The following is a 15,843-nucleotide window of genomic DNA, read 5'->3' on the forward strand; positions in this document are numbered from 1 at the left end:
TGTTAAAAAGATACACTTGGATTAATAGTACTTTAAAAACGAAGCCAAATACACTGTGAGTCTTCATTCTGCCTATATTTTTGCAATCCTCTTTGAAAAAAGATTTTTCTAACTGGCTGTCAGTTACTTTAGCTGTACAGTGCACTAGTTGCTTATCTGCACATCTTAACTCTCTGCACGGTTTTCTCTTTTGCTTGCTCTAGCAATTCCTTTGTATGTTTAAAACATCCAGATGCGCAGTCTCAAGCTACCACAAGAGGAAGTCTGAAAACTAGTGGAAACATGAGAAAAGGGCAGTTACCAGATGTGATTGCTGTGATTTTAAGGTAGCAACAGGCAGATACTTATTACTGCTGAAAGAAGCCACGTTTTCTCCTCATTTGCATACACTAAAGCATTTAGTTATGCCAGAAAGCAGCAAAGTGCAAGACCTGACTTAACATTAAAGAGATGCTTATTTTGTATTTTTAAATTATAACAAACAACAAAACAACAGCCCCCTAAACATTATTTTCCTTCCTAAGTGTTTGTATTATTCTTTAGCCTATTTTCTTGCCTCATGTTTCTTTAGCCAGATGTGGTTACAGTCTTACACAGTGCCTCTTGGTAACCATTTTGATGACATAGTTAAAGGCAGACCCTGCATGGGCTGGTGTAGCAGCAGAGGTTTTGTGTCCATCTCCTGCCCGGGCTGCACAAATTGGTATCTGTGTATGGGACTCACCACTCCAGTCCTGCTCTGTGCAGAGAATAACCAGAGCTCTGAACAAGATTCCTGAGGCTTGGTGCAGCTTTTATAACAACTTAAAGCTTTGCCACCAATAGGCATGGTGGGTCACTTTTTGGTTTTCTATGGAGTTAGAGAGAATCTGGCAGATGCAGCAAGTAGGAACTATGCTCAGCAGTTAGTAGGGTAATTTTGTACAGAATTCCAGGTCTGCTTGCACCATGAGTTTGGTGCATTGGTGCAGCTGTATGTCTGAAATTCTGGTGCAAATATTGCCTTCATCATGGCTGGCCTTTTTACTCCTTCATAATACTGCCAGCTTTGAGGTGTTAATACAAGCTGAATATTATTTTAGCAGAATAGCCTTAATCTAGGGGCTTGGCTCATGACTTTTTAAGACAGGAGACTGGCAATTCTGCATGAATGCAAACTGTGTTCTGGCCAGCCAAATGTCACAGAACAGTTTCTATTCAAGGTGAGTCCAGCCATCAGGGTTCCTCTGAGCCGTACGTCAGCAGTGAGGCTGTGACAGCTTTCCACTGAATGTTTCTAAACTAAGGGTTTCTGGGTATAACTCCTGTTGCCAAGTAGTGTTGTTAATGAAAAGTAAATACTTTGCTGGTGTTTGGTATTTATTCAAAGTACTTTGATATTGAATTGGAAATATTTGGTATTGACAGTTCATTGACTTACACTAATATGGAGTTGTTTTGCTAACTGAAGCCTATTGCCTGTGAACTGAAGAACCTTCTATGAAGACAAGGGTTGCAAACTGAGGGCCAAGATCTTCAGGGAAAAAAAACATTCACAGGAGTTTTTGCTGCTCATACAGTTTGACTGAGAAGCACAGCAGTTCTATGCTCAGCCACTGGCTGAACAGCCATGGGAAGCAGCCCTTAGTGTTTGATGAAAAAAAAGTTGCAATAATTTGTGTGTGAGCAGGGCTTTCTCTGCAAGCAACTCTCCAGTCCTTCTGTGTGTGATTCCAGTGGCACTTGAGTTACAGTGAACAACTTTCCCCTCGTGGCTCAGCTTTGAGATTGTCGTCTTCTTTTCCAGTAGTTGCTTCAATAAATGGCAGTTCTGAAAATCTGATCAAGTTTTTCTACAGCCTGCACTTGGTTGTGGAGAATGGCTCTCCTGCTTTGTGATTGCTCCTATTTGTGAACAAAGCATCAGCAATGGATGAGGAAAGCCTGTTAATGGGCTGTGAGGTCCCTGCAGTTGGAGAATCTCACTGTATTTCTTACAGTACTACTTATCCTTGCTGGCAGTGAGAGTCCCTGTAGGTGAACTTAGATACATTTCCTCAAAGAATCCACAGCAGAAGCATGCAGACCTAGAGTAGAACACTGTTTCTTGCTTTTGACAGCAGTTTTGCTGGTAAACTGCTTTCCTGGTGCTACTTCAGCTAGTAAGCAGCTATATTCAGTTAAGAAACATACAGGGATATTGGATTGGTGGTTACTGGGCGAACACGTACATTGACTGCAGTTAGTAGCAGTTTATGAGATTGTAGCTGAGAGTCGAAGACCTGTCGTAGTACGATTAAATTAGGGTTAAAACGTTTCTTGTTTCCATAGATTTCTCTTTGAGTTCCATGGGACCATCCTGTACTCAACATGCTGTGCAGGTGCTAGGACTGCAGTGATGCTAAATCCTGGGAGCAGGGAACTGCTGCTGCTCTTGGGCCTCAGGACCAGCCTTGCTCTGAGCCCACGGCTAGGCTGAATCACATCATGGTCCTTTCTAGTTTCCGGCTGAACTGGAAATAACATGGTGTGATGTGTTTTGTTCTCTGATAAGATGAGTTCAAAATCAGTTAAAAGTGAAGGGAGAAAGCAAAAAAGCAAATAGAGGAAGAGGAACAAGACTCCCTGAGAAGGTAACGTAAGGCCAGCTACCTACTTCATGGAAGAGCTGAATGCGTAACGTAGACCTCCTTCCTCTTACCTTGGTACGTACTCAGCAAAGCACTTTTGTCTCTGCGAACAGTTGCTACCTCTGGATTAGCTATGTAACATAAATGCAGTTATAGCCACAACTACATCCTTTATTTATTTGTGGAAAAAAATATTTCAGTGTTGCACGTAAAATCTATATAATTAAAAATATTTATGAAATATCCATATTAAATTATCTCCCTTGAATCATAAAAAGTTGATCTCTGGTTATTATGTTAGGTTCAGGTCAGAATCACTCTATACTGAGGCTTTAAAATCATCTATTTCAAGAAGTATGATGCCAGATTTGCATTTCAACTGTATATTTTCATGCATTAATAAGAACTGTATGGCAGAAACCACACATTCTGAGATGGCATATGCCTCTTTTTGGGACATACTTCAGTAATAACAATAAAAAGAGAATCATGTTTTTTGTGTTATTGAGCCGTAAGCTACATTTCGTAGGAGATCTGACTGTGATAAGAGATACCACACAAATATGTATTAACATGCTGTTTTAATCAAAGGATTATTATGTTTTCAGAAAATTATTTTTAAATGATTCAGGAACACTCAGCGGTTTCTGAGTTAGACTTCAGATGATGTCCTGGGCAGTTTGTTGACACAGTAGTCAACCCTCCAGAAATATACTGTAGCAATTCCTACTGTCAATTCCAAAATGATATCAAAAACTGATGATTTCCTGGAGGTTCCAGAGAAGTATATTAGGCAGAATGTCAGTGAACACAGTCCATAGGAGGATGATGGATTTATTCTTAGTAAGTTTTTTATTATTCATAGCGGGGTTTCACGTTTTAAATTGCTTTTTGCCACATGTCTGATTTGTGGGGTGCTGCAGTAGAGAGTAGAAAAGCTCCCATAGTGGTTCCAGGCTGAAGCTCCACTGAACCTGAGGGCATGTGACTTGATTAGCCACTCACTACCATTTCCTAATGGCACCTCTGCTGAAGATGCACTGTCTATGCAAGTAATTGTATTCATGTACTACGTGAATAGATTCTTTCTAGTGTTTTGTGCTGGCAAGACACTAAGCTCCAAGTGTGTCATTCTGCACCTGTAAGAGAAGTGGGAGTTTGCTGCTGTTGACTGATGGAGGTGTATGCCTCTGCAGGGACAGAGAAAGGCAAATATTAGCACTTCATCTGTCTCAGTAAACTTGTTTTCAGGAAGCATTGATTACTCATAGCAGTGTCCATTTGAGTATAGAAGGATTAATAACTTTAGCAAGAAGTCATTTGCATTGCAGTCAAGTGAGCTGATCTAAGACAAATGTGGTGAAGAGTTGATCCTAACAGCATAAGCCTTAAATATTCACGTAATTTATTATCTGGATATGCTCTCAGTAGCTTGCTCAGACTCCTGGGATCCCAGTCACCATATCTGACCACCACATGAGGGAGTCTTTAAACTTTGGAAATCGCTGCACACAAGTGTGTGCGTGTGCAGAGAAAAGAGGGATGAAAAATATGTGAATGGTCAACAGTTGGTAGGATTTACGAGTTTCAGCATTTAAGGTAGCAACTATGTTCTTGCTCTTGTTTTTCTCGTGCCTTCCATTTTTAGGAAGTTAGATTCCAAACATGTGAAGTTCCTTTGACACATGGATTTTGTTTGTTAGCTCACTACTAAATTAGGAATGAATTTTTAGTAAGTCTGTTACCTCTAGAGGTGGTGTTTTTCACTGCATTTGTCCGTTGTGCTTCTGCCCAACCCAGAAATTCCTGCTTATGTCCTCAGCTGGTGTTAATTGACGTTGCAAAGCTTCTGTTGGGTAAATTAGTTTAGCAGAAATACGCTGAACGCCTTCAATCAAACCCCAGCCCAAGTTTGTATGTGTTCCCACTAGAAACTTCCTTGTGCCTGCTTAACACTGCCAGATGTTCAGGTTTAGAACACCAAATTGATAAATTTCTCTTACCCTACAGTGGCTTAATGTAATTCTGACCCACTTAAACTATATTTGTTTCAAGTATTTGCTAGCATAAGTTGACATTTGTTGAGGTGTTTTTTGGGGGGAGGAGGGGTTTGTTTTGTTTCTTTTCTTTAACTTGAATTTGAGACATGACAGTTATTCATTGTTCTGAGCGTTCTGCTAGCTAGTTAGTTCAGAATTTTGAAAGTCTTAATGAATTTGGTTAGAACCTATGTAATTTCAAACACTTCTGCTAGAATTGTTATTGTGTTGTGTTATTGTGTTATTGTAATTGTGATTGTTACCTCCTTATTCCCCCTAAATTTCAGGTGTGTTTGTTTAGAGACTGGCTTATTGTAAAATAGCGTGCTCAAGTAATTCCCTTGTAGCTTGTAGTGATGTTGAATGTAAAGAAAATCAGATTGGTCAAGATAAGCTCAAGGAAAGCCAAGCCCAGTGTGAAGCTGTCTCTGGCTTTCTCGAGAGCCTTGTTTGCCAGCTCCTGCAGGCCTGTCCTGTCCCTGCACCTTCTGGTGTGTAAAGGGAAAACAGAGTTCAACTGCCCCTCAGCAGTGAGGCAAGAACAAGGTTTTAGTGTCAAGCTTGCAGTTGCAGAGGAGTATGAGGAAACCTTATTTTGGAAAGTGAGTCAAACTGATTTTGTGTAAGGATTTTTTTGGTTTTGTTTTGAGTTATCAGGATTCTCTGAAGGCAGTGCATCTGTGAAGTGCAGAGAAAAATTGAGTTATTTCCAGTGTACTCACGAGCACTTCACTTGGACCAGTTTGTAGTGTTTGTAGAAGAAAAACTTTGTGACTATTAGTACCTGATGTTATACTTCTATTTCTCCATTTTTACTTATTAGCTCTTTGCCTATTCTCAAGCATCTAATCACACAATAATTTACAAGTGAGTTTATGATTTGTAACAGCTAGTAATCGTGTGTTCAGTTGCATTTCACTTTGTGAAGTGTCTCAAAAATAAACAGGGTTTCTTGTAGGGAGAGAGGGGGACCTTTGGCCAATAGCTTCTCTTTGAAAATATGCCGCATCTTATGGATAAAGCATGAAGAATGAACATGCTTTAAAACTCCACGTCACTGGGAGCTTGGCAGAAGAATGAAGTCCTGATGCTGATGTATTTGCTTAAGCTTGGTAAACTCAGCATGGTCGTAAATAGCACTGGGGGTGGATCCTGCCATCCATATTGATGTTAGCTTGCATCATATTTTGTCAGTGACCCTGCTTATCTTCATGAGGCCCCTTGCCGTGAAGGATGGGAGAAAGCATGATGTTGCCCAGCCCATAGTTGGTGAGGTAGCCATAATATTACAGCACACATTAATAAGAGCGAGAGCTAAGCTGATGTGTTTATGTGATGGGCTCCAAAGATACACGGTAGCGAGCTACGTAACTTCAGCATTTCAGATTTCAAAAGGAGTACCTCGCTGAGTGACCCATTTATCAAGCACTGGGAGGATGCGTAGTGCTTGCAAACAGGGCCATGCCAAAGCTGGGCTATTCCCACTGCTCTGCTGTTTGTCTTTGTGAGAGATACCTTTGTTGGAACAACCAGTTAGTGCAGTCCCAAACATGTCAGAATAATTCTGCTTGCTTTGCTGCTGCTGCTGAGCAGCTGCTTGTTGATAGGCACTGTACATCTCGCCTGTCATTATAATGTTAGTATTCAGACACCAAGGGGCTTTAATTAATGACTTTGAAGATCTGGTCTTTTATAATTCATGACAGAACTTTAATTAAAATCAAATATACAGCAATTGAACTAGCAAAGGATTTAAAGTGCACAATCTTTGATAGAGAAAGTGATTCCCTTTGACCACCAGTGCTGTATGCTGAATGCAAATTCCATTTCATCACAACAGAGTCAGAGAACAGAATGGGCTTTTTCTGAAACAGATTGGTCCCTGTTGTTATAGACTCTGGAAAATGGTAAGGCCAAAAGGCATGTAGTCATTTGATTCCTCCTCCAGTTCCCCTTTTCTCCTTCTGAAATGCTCATATATTTTACATGTCTGTATTAGTAGAAATAAGATAAAAGGAGAGAAATTTGCTTGATGTTTATATACTCAGTATTTATACAGACAGTGTGTGAAAATGCTGTGTATGTATCAGGGACTCACTCAAAGACTTGTTAAAGCAGTAGGCAAATTCTTTTTTTCACACAAAAGGAAACTAATGCACTGCTTTTAGGCAGTGAAGGGGAAATAATGTAGTTTTAAAGAATTCAGGTGCAGTGATCAATTATATCTTTTTCTCAACTATGTTATGTTAGCTGAACCTGAGCAAATATGTAACAGTATATTGCTCATAAATTAACATGTAGTACAGGGGAATGTGGTTTTATTGGGGCAATTCAATTTGTTTCAGTTTGGTCTTACTGTATCCCATGAGCTACCTAAATTTCTTCTCAAATACGCTTTTATCTAGGGGCCTTGTACTGTTGTCATGTTGCACGGAGTTCCATAAGTCCTCCGAATGGACTTTGTTGTCTTGCTGGTCCCTCTGCCTTCTTAGGGTAAAGGTTTAGAGGATGCTTGTGGCTTTGATTTTACAGCTGTGTGCATTATTTTAAGAATTGCTGTCTGAACTACTGAGTGGTGGGTCTTCATGTCTGTGGCAATAGTTTGATGAGTTGCTGAACTTCCCCATCCTGCATGTGAAGGACAGTCTGTGATTGTTGCTCTGAAAGTAATGCCTCCTATTTATCTCCATGGAAACTACAACAGATAAAAAGAGCACAGTAACACTATTTTTCAGCATAGTCATATTGAGCAGCAGTTTGTGGCATCGAAGATTAAAATATCTTTGGATTACTTTCAAGATCAGATCAGCAGGGAGTATGTTTAGTGTCTATACCCCGATAGTTTTGGTGGTTACAGGCACTGCATGTGTTTCAGGAACTGTTTGAAAAGGCTCCTAAGTACATCAATTTCACGGCTTTTATTTAGCAGCTTGCCTTCTTTGTATTATTAGATATCAAGGTCATCTTACTTTCATTTAAAGAGATGTACTAGATTATTGGTCCGTCACAGAGCTCTGGAACAAAGCCACAACCTCAAAGATGCCAAAAAGGAGAAAATATAAGGGAACAGTGAGAATCTCAAAGGAGAGAAGTAAGGAAAGTCTAACAGCCCTCCATGGTTACAAGGGAGCTATTGAGTGCAGAGGAGATCTCCATCAGAGCAAAAGCCTGAACAAGCAGCACCATGTGCCTGTCTTTCAGTGGTCTGTGTTGGCTCTCAATGGGAATAACGGAATAAAGGCAGCATTTGAATGGTCAATGAGACTTTCTATGAAGAGATTAAATTCCATCTTTTTGTCGTTCAACATTTGTATTATTTTTCCTATGGTCTTTATAGGCTGTTCATTTATTTCATGCTTGACCGTTATCATTAGGGGGCAAATAAATGGCTAAACTACTTCCAGAAGCAACTTGATAGGCCATAGAATAGTCTACGTTTTCCTATCAGGGAGACTGATTCCTGGGCCACTTGCACAGGTTTTTATTCCTTATTTTAAGGTAGCTTTCAATACTACTGCTACTGCTCCATACAAAATCTAGATCACATTGTTTTCTGTTTGATAGGTGTAAAGTGCTTAAGGTTTTACTCTGAAATCTAAATGGAAGTTTACTTTGTTTCTGGGTGTTCTTTTTACACTCTTGGTCCAAGACCCATGCCTTCCTATCCACCACCTCTTTCTGAGTATGGAAATACTTGACATTCGCTACTGCCAGCAAAGTTATCTTTAACATATTCCTTAAAGAATGGATCCAATACCTTTTGTGCAGATAGAATTAATCTTTTGCACAAATTTATAATACTTTAGTTTGGAGGATGATACGGCTCAAATGCCATATTAGCTTTTGCATTGTGTGTCCATTAGATATTTTTACATATTAGCTTTTCCAGTTTTCTGCTCTAAGAGAACAGACCCAAATTTTCCACAGAATTTGCCATTTTAAGGAATATTTGCATGGATGTTGCTCATTAATTCAATCTTGCGATGTTTTACTTCTATGCTGTTCTGTGCTAAACTATTTCATAGGTACATTAGCTTGCATCTACGGAAACTTCCATTTACATTTGTTTAACTTAAGTTCATCACATTTGTCTTTTCAATAAGACCAAGCAGATCCTTCCAAGATGCTCTTTAAGGCCCCCAGCACCAGGTGTGGAGCTGGAGCTGTATTTACCTGGTTTGTCATATCTCAGGATTTCAAAGTTCTGACATGAGAAAATAAAAAAAAATTAAAAAAACAACCACCACCACCAACAACAAAAAAAACAACAAAGGAAGAAAGAAAAAAGAAAACTATTCCTGCCCTTCTGGTTTTAATTCTAATCGAGGAAATATATTTTCATTGCGTCAGATGAAATTCCAATAACCCAAAGTGTTGCAGATTACAAGATCCTGACCCCATCACAGTGCATCTCTGACCTAATACAATGTTTCAGGAAAATGAGTCTCAGCATTGCTTTCTGGTTTATTACAGATATAATTAGAACTGATTCATTTTTTGTTATTAATTTGAGTAAACTAATATGAACCAATGAAACCTGTATGGATATAGCTTATTGCACATGCTCCAGAAGACTTCACAGGTTTTCACCTCAGTATTTGCACAAACCTTCTACCTTTGATCAACTTTTTGATTGCTTTACCCAAAAGTAGTATTTAGCTTTCTTATATAAAGACAGCAGAGCTGGCAAAACAAACTGTTGGTGTATTTGATTCTCCTAGTTTCACAAAATGCACTACACCTCAGATAACTATGAAAGAAAACCCGGTCATTGTAAGGGTCACGAAGGAAAGAGTCTGTCTATTGCCTCAAACTTTCTTACACTGTTAGTGCAGTTGGTGCTTCTCTTATTTCCAAAGTTGGAGCAATCCGTAACAGGGAATATTGCAGTCCTAAGGGAAGAATCAAGACTGTGATTGACTGGAAGTATCTTTTTATTATTTATTTTTTAACCTGTATGTGTGAGATAGTACAGCATGGCCCTTCCTATGGAATGGTAACCAAATTATTAATAGTTTACTCAAGATTTGAAAGAGAGTTTTTTTTCAAATCTTAGGGATCAACTGGCAAAGGCAGTTTGTTTTTATGACCTCAGTTTGACAAAGTGCTTAAGCACTTGCTTTTACTCAAAGCTGACATGAAACTAAAGAGATTATTCATATGCTTAAATGGTGGTTTAGTATGCAGTTGGGGGAAGAAAATTAAATGTATTTATCATTGCAAATAATGTAAATCCTATACTATCAACTTCAAATGGGTTGAAGTTCAGTCAAAAGAACAGTACTACTCATAAACAGTGTGAAGAGGAAAGTAGGCATAATAGTAAGACGAATGCTTAATACCTTCAAAGCACCTTTCACCCAGTGAGTTCACACTGCTGTATGAATAACAATGATCAACGTTTCAACAGCTCTGTGAACTAAGCTGAATATCTCCTTTCTCAGATGGGAAAGTCAAAGCACAAAGACTTTGAATGATTTATCTGCATGAATTGGTAGCAGAGCTAAGAATCAAATCGTGGCTTGGCTCAACCTGGTATGGTATTATTGCTCATCCCAACTACTCAGTCATTTATACTATATGGAAGTGACAAGTTCTGCCATTCAGCTGGAGAAAGATAATTTTTAAGTATGATTTCTGTACAATTCTCATCATTCTGCAGTTCTGATCATTGTTTTTTGTTTGTTTTACAATGAGTTTGCCCTTTCCTCTCCTATGACACCAAGCTGTGGATTTAATATTTACTGCATTAATTCTGGTCTTTGATTGAACAGGACAAGCCAAGTCAACTTGTTCGGTGATGGTACATGCTAAAATAAACACGTGACTTGGGAAAGTCATTTCTTTCTTACTGGTATATAAAATAGCTGTGAATTCTGTTACTTGCTTCCCATTCTGAGAGTTATGCAGCCATGTTTCTTTAATGGACATCCAGTTCTCCCCTGAAGCATGGGCAGGACCTTCTGTCATACAGATCAGGGACACTCCTCTCTTTCCCAGCAGTCCTTTCTCTCCTCTCAAAGTGTGAGAATGGATTTTTAACAGTTCTTCACATGTAGAATATACTACTAGAAATACTCTTCTCATCATGCAGTAAACTCTGCAATTTTACTGCTTGAGGAAAATTGCATAACTAAGAACCATGATGTTATGAGTTCTTTACAACACAAATCTTTGTATTTTGGTCAAGACCTTTCAAAATGTGGTAAAGCACAGAGCTTGTTGTTTGCTTTTCACAGTTCTGATGGTGGACTCTTCTTTTTGCAGACCTTGGAAAGTCGGCCATTCATTTCTCTGGGGAGGAGGACAGAGTTTCTTACTTTAAAGACTTTTCATTATTTTAAGGTTTAAGATTTCTATCGTACAGAAGCCAGATGCTTTTCTTAGTGTAGCTGTCTCTCATGTGAGCTGTACATGCATATCCCACTTCTAGTAGACATGCTGCATGTAACTTTCTCAAATGCTGTAACAGTGAAAGAAATGACTGTAAAACAATGGCATATACCCCACAGACTTGTACCTCATATGTCTGACATATCTGTTTACCTAAAAGAGATGAGTTTTTGTTGTTGCTAACAATTAAGAGACAATATAGTGGGAAAGTGAGATGGTTTTCCACTCTGTCTGACATGTTAACAGCATCACTATCAGGTAAATTTCAGTTAGCAGATTTTTATTAGATGATGATACTTGAGCTCTTTGGATAAGACTTCAGGTTCTAGATTATGTCTGAAGTGCTGGCAGAGTACAAAAGAAGGAAGAAAAGTACTTGCTTTGGAAATTGAGTAGACTTAGCTTGGAAGACACTGGATGACTAATAGTTCATTTTCATTATTTTGAAATTCAGAGTTTGAAGGGACGAAAAAAAGATGATTTGCTTATGGTGATTGTAGAAAAATATATCGATGTATGAGAAAAACCATGGTGGACTGTGGGCCATTCTTTTTTAATAAGTATGACATGCTCTTACTCTGTGACCTATTTTGTGATGTGTCTCTCTAGGACTTCAGCCTCATCCAGTTATCTTGCTGCATAAAGATGCTGTTCCTTTTACCCCTCCAGCATTCTATATAGAGGCACAGCTCACGGTTGGCATTCAGTGTAAAACTCAATGCAGTGACATCTCTGAGCACCACCATGGTCATGCAGTGCCTACTTCTGGTTACGTTGACATAGGAGACTTCTATTAGCAGCACTTTTCAAAAGAGATTGGTTGTTTCAGAGAGTTTGGTAAGAATGCTTTGCACCAGCTGTAAGAAACCCAAGCTGTTGCAGCTTAACAACTGGGTTGTTGGTGATTCAAGTCAAAGATGCTTGCTAGATGGTTATTAAGGTGAGTCAGGAGCCTCCCACTGCATGGTTTAGCCTTATCCCTATGTTCTTCCTCAAATGTATATGTTAGTTGGAGGACCCAGTCTGCAGGTAGCCAACACTGTTGCAGTGCTTTGCAAAATAACCTTGTTATCTCTGAAAACATAGCATCAAATGAACTTTGAGGGGAGCTGAGCCACTCTGAGATTCTGAATACGAAATATCTGCTGTGTCTTTGCTGTTCAGCACAACTTTAAATATACAGAGCTAGAGCCGGAAGGTTTTTGTTTTTTTTCCTGCCTTATAATGCAAAACAATTGTCAGCGCTGTTTAGTCAGCCAGTTCAGCTGAGGTTATGGTGATGGAGCAGCCAAGGCTGGCGGCGTCTGTCCCAGAGAGCAATACTGACACCCTTATTTGTGTCCTTATATCTACAGTACAGGAAACACTACATTTTTTTACTGGAGATTGCTGCCTATTCCTTCCTGCATTTTCAGTAGTTGAATGAACAAGGCACAGAGAGGACAGTAATATGACAGACAGCAAAGGCAAAGTCAGGAGATGAAAAGCCGTGTGCGGAAATGAACAAGACAGTGGAACCCAACATCTGCGAACAGACCCATCACAATAATAACATGGAAAAAAACTCACATACAATGGTGCTGGATTTTTCAGAAACAACACGGTGCAGTCCAGATGTGATTAGAATAATATCAGGTATAGTTTGGTTTGGTCTAACAGACAAAATTTGGGTAATCTAAATATGTGGTTAATTGGTTGATAAAATATTTTTGCACTTGTGTGGTGTGTTTGATGTGTTGGAGATTGTCTCACTCCCTTTGTGAGCTGTGGAGCTAACAGCTCCAGTATTGTGGCATGGAAGTGACTACCTGTGACTGCTCTCAAACTGGATGTTACAGAGGTACAATTATCTCCCCAAAACCACTATTTTATAGGCTCTATGACTCAAACATATTGCTGTTTCCTCTCTGTGCTAGACAAAATGCAGGCAAGCGGGCAGGTCTTTATCCCTTTTACCAAGCTGTGATCTGATCCAGATGCATCTCGACTCTGTCTTGGGATCCCCTGCAGCCAGCAGCTCAGAGCTGCACTTAGCTGTGGCTCTTACCAGGAGCCCTGGCACATCTCCCAAGGCTGATGTCCACTTGCTTTTTGAGGCTCAGGGCTGACAGGTCCACTTGTTGCTCTGCCAGTTTGTTGGTATTTCCATTCTTGGGCTTATTTTTAGAAGTCTCCAAAGCATTGACAAGTGGAAAGCTGTTCGCTGTGTACCTATCTGAAGGTGCCAGTGGGAACGTAGTGAATATGTCATAAATCCTGGAGAAAGCTTGAATTGCAGGACTGAGTCCAAGTTGAGAAATGTTGGGTTGGATAGCATTATGTTGTAATTTGATTTGGTATAGAGTACAGCATTAAAACATTTCCTAAAGTTCTGATAAAAGTAGGCTGTCACTCATTGCTTCCCTTTGTCCTCTAGGAAGTATGTGTGATACCAAAAGAGTTGTGCCATTTGGTTTTGCTTGTTAAACCAAGTATGTTCAGTTCCTTTGCAATGGATATAGTGCCACAATGAAAATACAAACTCTTAGTGGCCTTTTTGTAATGCATGATATTCAGGAAAAAATAGGCACCTGGTGGCTAGCCTGGTGTCTGCAGCAGCTTTAGGTATAAAGCAGCTGGCAAAACGTCAGTGGATAGGACAATGCATAGATTCCTGTGAACTCTCAACTCTCAGCTGCATATCAAAATTCTTCCTACAATGAGATGTGAGGTTACTGACTGTGTGACTTGTTTTGTTACCAGCATAGAATACTGCCATGCTTCACTTGTGAGTATTTGCATAAATCAACACATCTCACTCATTAATAAGGTGTGGAATGCAAAGATCTTAACTTGGGTTAGAGTTGCTACTTCCCTCATATTTTATGGAGCACATGGACTTGATTTTTAAATTTTTAATTTTAACACATCTTATTAAATGTGCCAGCATAGAGAAGCACCACCAGTCAAAGACATCATTATTATATGCATGGAAGGTTATCTTATGTCTTTCTACCCTCATCATTCATTAATGATGCACAGAGGCTTGTCATTTGTCTTTTGAATTCTTTGACTTAATCTTATTGCTCATATTTTATGACACATGGAGAGCTCCTTAGCAAGCATTCATCATCAACCTTTACCTATCTATAGAAATAGCATCTCTGTTAGGCCAGCAAAAGCACCTTCTGTTCTCTTTGTATTTTGCTTATGAACTTAGTGTAGCATCAATTTCTTATTGATGCTGTTTCTTTCAAACTTTGATTTTCTAGGATTAGTAAAAGAAGAAACTAACACTTACAGCCTACCTTTATCTTATTTGCTAGCAGCTTATCTCTTGTTACATACCAGGTATATTCATTTAAACCTCAGTTGTAACTCCAGTTTGCCATTCAGAAGTGCCTTCAGCATGCTTAAGTTTATGCCCAGTCTTTGTAAAACTGTCAGACAGAAATGTCTTCTGTGAAATATGTTGGGTGTGTGTCTTTGTAACACAAGCTGTGTCCTCTGGGAACAGCGAAGAGACTATTAAAGTGGTTCTGACTTCCACAAGTCACTTTGGAAAGGCCCCCAAGATACTCTGATCATAAAGTTGTTGGAGTGTTTTAAGTTTTTCTAGCTCAATTTAAAAAGCTTAATCAAACTTTTTGACACAACTGGCACACATTAACATTTTTGAGCTGTAAACACACAAAACAGGAATTCCTAATTGCCAGTAATTAAAGTACGTGGTTGGTTTTGAAATGTTTTCTTATTTTGAAGAAGTCTGAAGTGGTACAGCTCCCCAGTGACGTTCCCAAGGAGACAGTGGTCTGCCTGAGGCTGTCTTGCTGTCTCTCAAAAGGTAATAGGGAAAGAAGTGGGCTGTGTACTCATCCTGCATAAACATTTGAGCTAGGGCTACTGTTGTGTGTTTCTGTAGCAAAAACTTAGCTCCTTTTTATAAAAAATGTATTAGCTTGCCATGCAAGATATCCCTTACAACATTTAAAAGGATGCTAGTGTGTGCCCATTTTTTGCAAGAGAAGCACCTCGCTGGAATGAGGTGCTTCAAAAGCTCAGAAACACAAACCCTACTGTCCCAGCAGAATGTGGGTGGTTTCCCTCGCTTTATTAAAAACATTTACAAATGAGACGTTCTGTGGACTAGAGCTAACCCTGCATTACTCTGAAAGGATCCAGAGACCTACCAGCCAGGGGCCAAGTTATGTGCATTTCCTCTGAGCTCTTTTGAGTACAGAGGGAGGCAGTCCTTCCCTGATGCTTCAGTGTTTTATCCAAATGCTGACTACAGAAAACAGGAGGGGAATGTCTGCTGCGGAATACGATATACCAGAGCTGTCTCGGCTTCCTCTGGAGCATCTGGTGTTGATGACTGCTAAGAGGAACTTGATAGGGGGCACAGCCTAATCTAATATGGTAATTCCTAGATTTTCATGATAGCTTGCTGCTTGACAAAAGCCACTGCTGCTTTTCTCCTTCCTGGCTCTCGCAGAAGATTCTTGCATAATCTAGCTCAAAAAAAGAGCAGAGCTGCTGAGCCAGGGCTTGCCAGTCTATTCTCTGGGGATGCACTTTCAAGTAATTTTGCTTCTGAGAGTGGTATTTCTGGTGGCCACATCACAATTCAGTTTTCAAGTGCTTGTCTTTCATTATCTTTCACAGGGTTCCTTGATTTTTTTTTTTATTTTTATTTTTCCCATCTCTTAGTCAGTTAAAAAATACAGTAAGATCAGCCTTTATTGTGGTACTCTGGCACTTCTGTTTTCAGTTTCTGCTGTAGTGAGGAAGCCGAAAGGGTTGTTTTTCATTTTTCTTTTTTT

Source organism: Meleagris gallopavo, chromosome 13 (assembly GCF_000146605.3).
Source record: "Meleagris gallopavo isolate NT-WF06-2002-E0010 breed Aviagen turkey brand Nicholas breeding stock chromosome 13, Turkey_5.1, whole genome shotgun sequence".
NCBI lineage: Eukaryota > Metazoa > Chordata > Aves > Galliformes > Phasianidae > Meleagris > Meleagris gallopavo.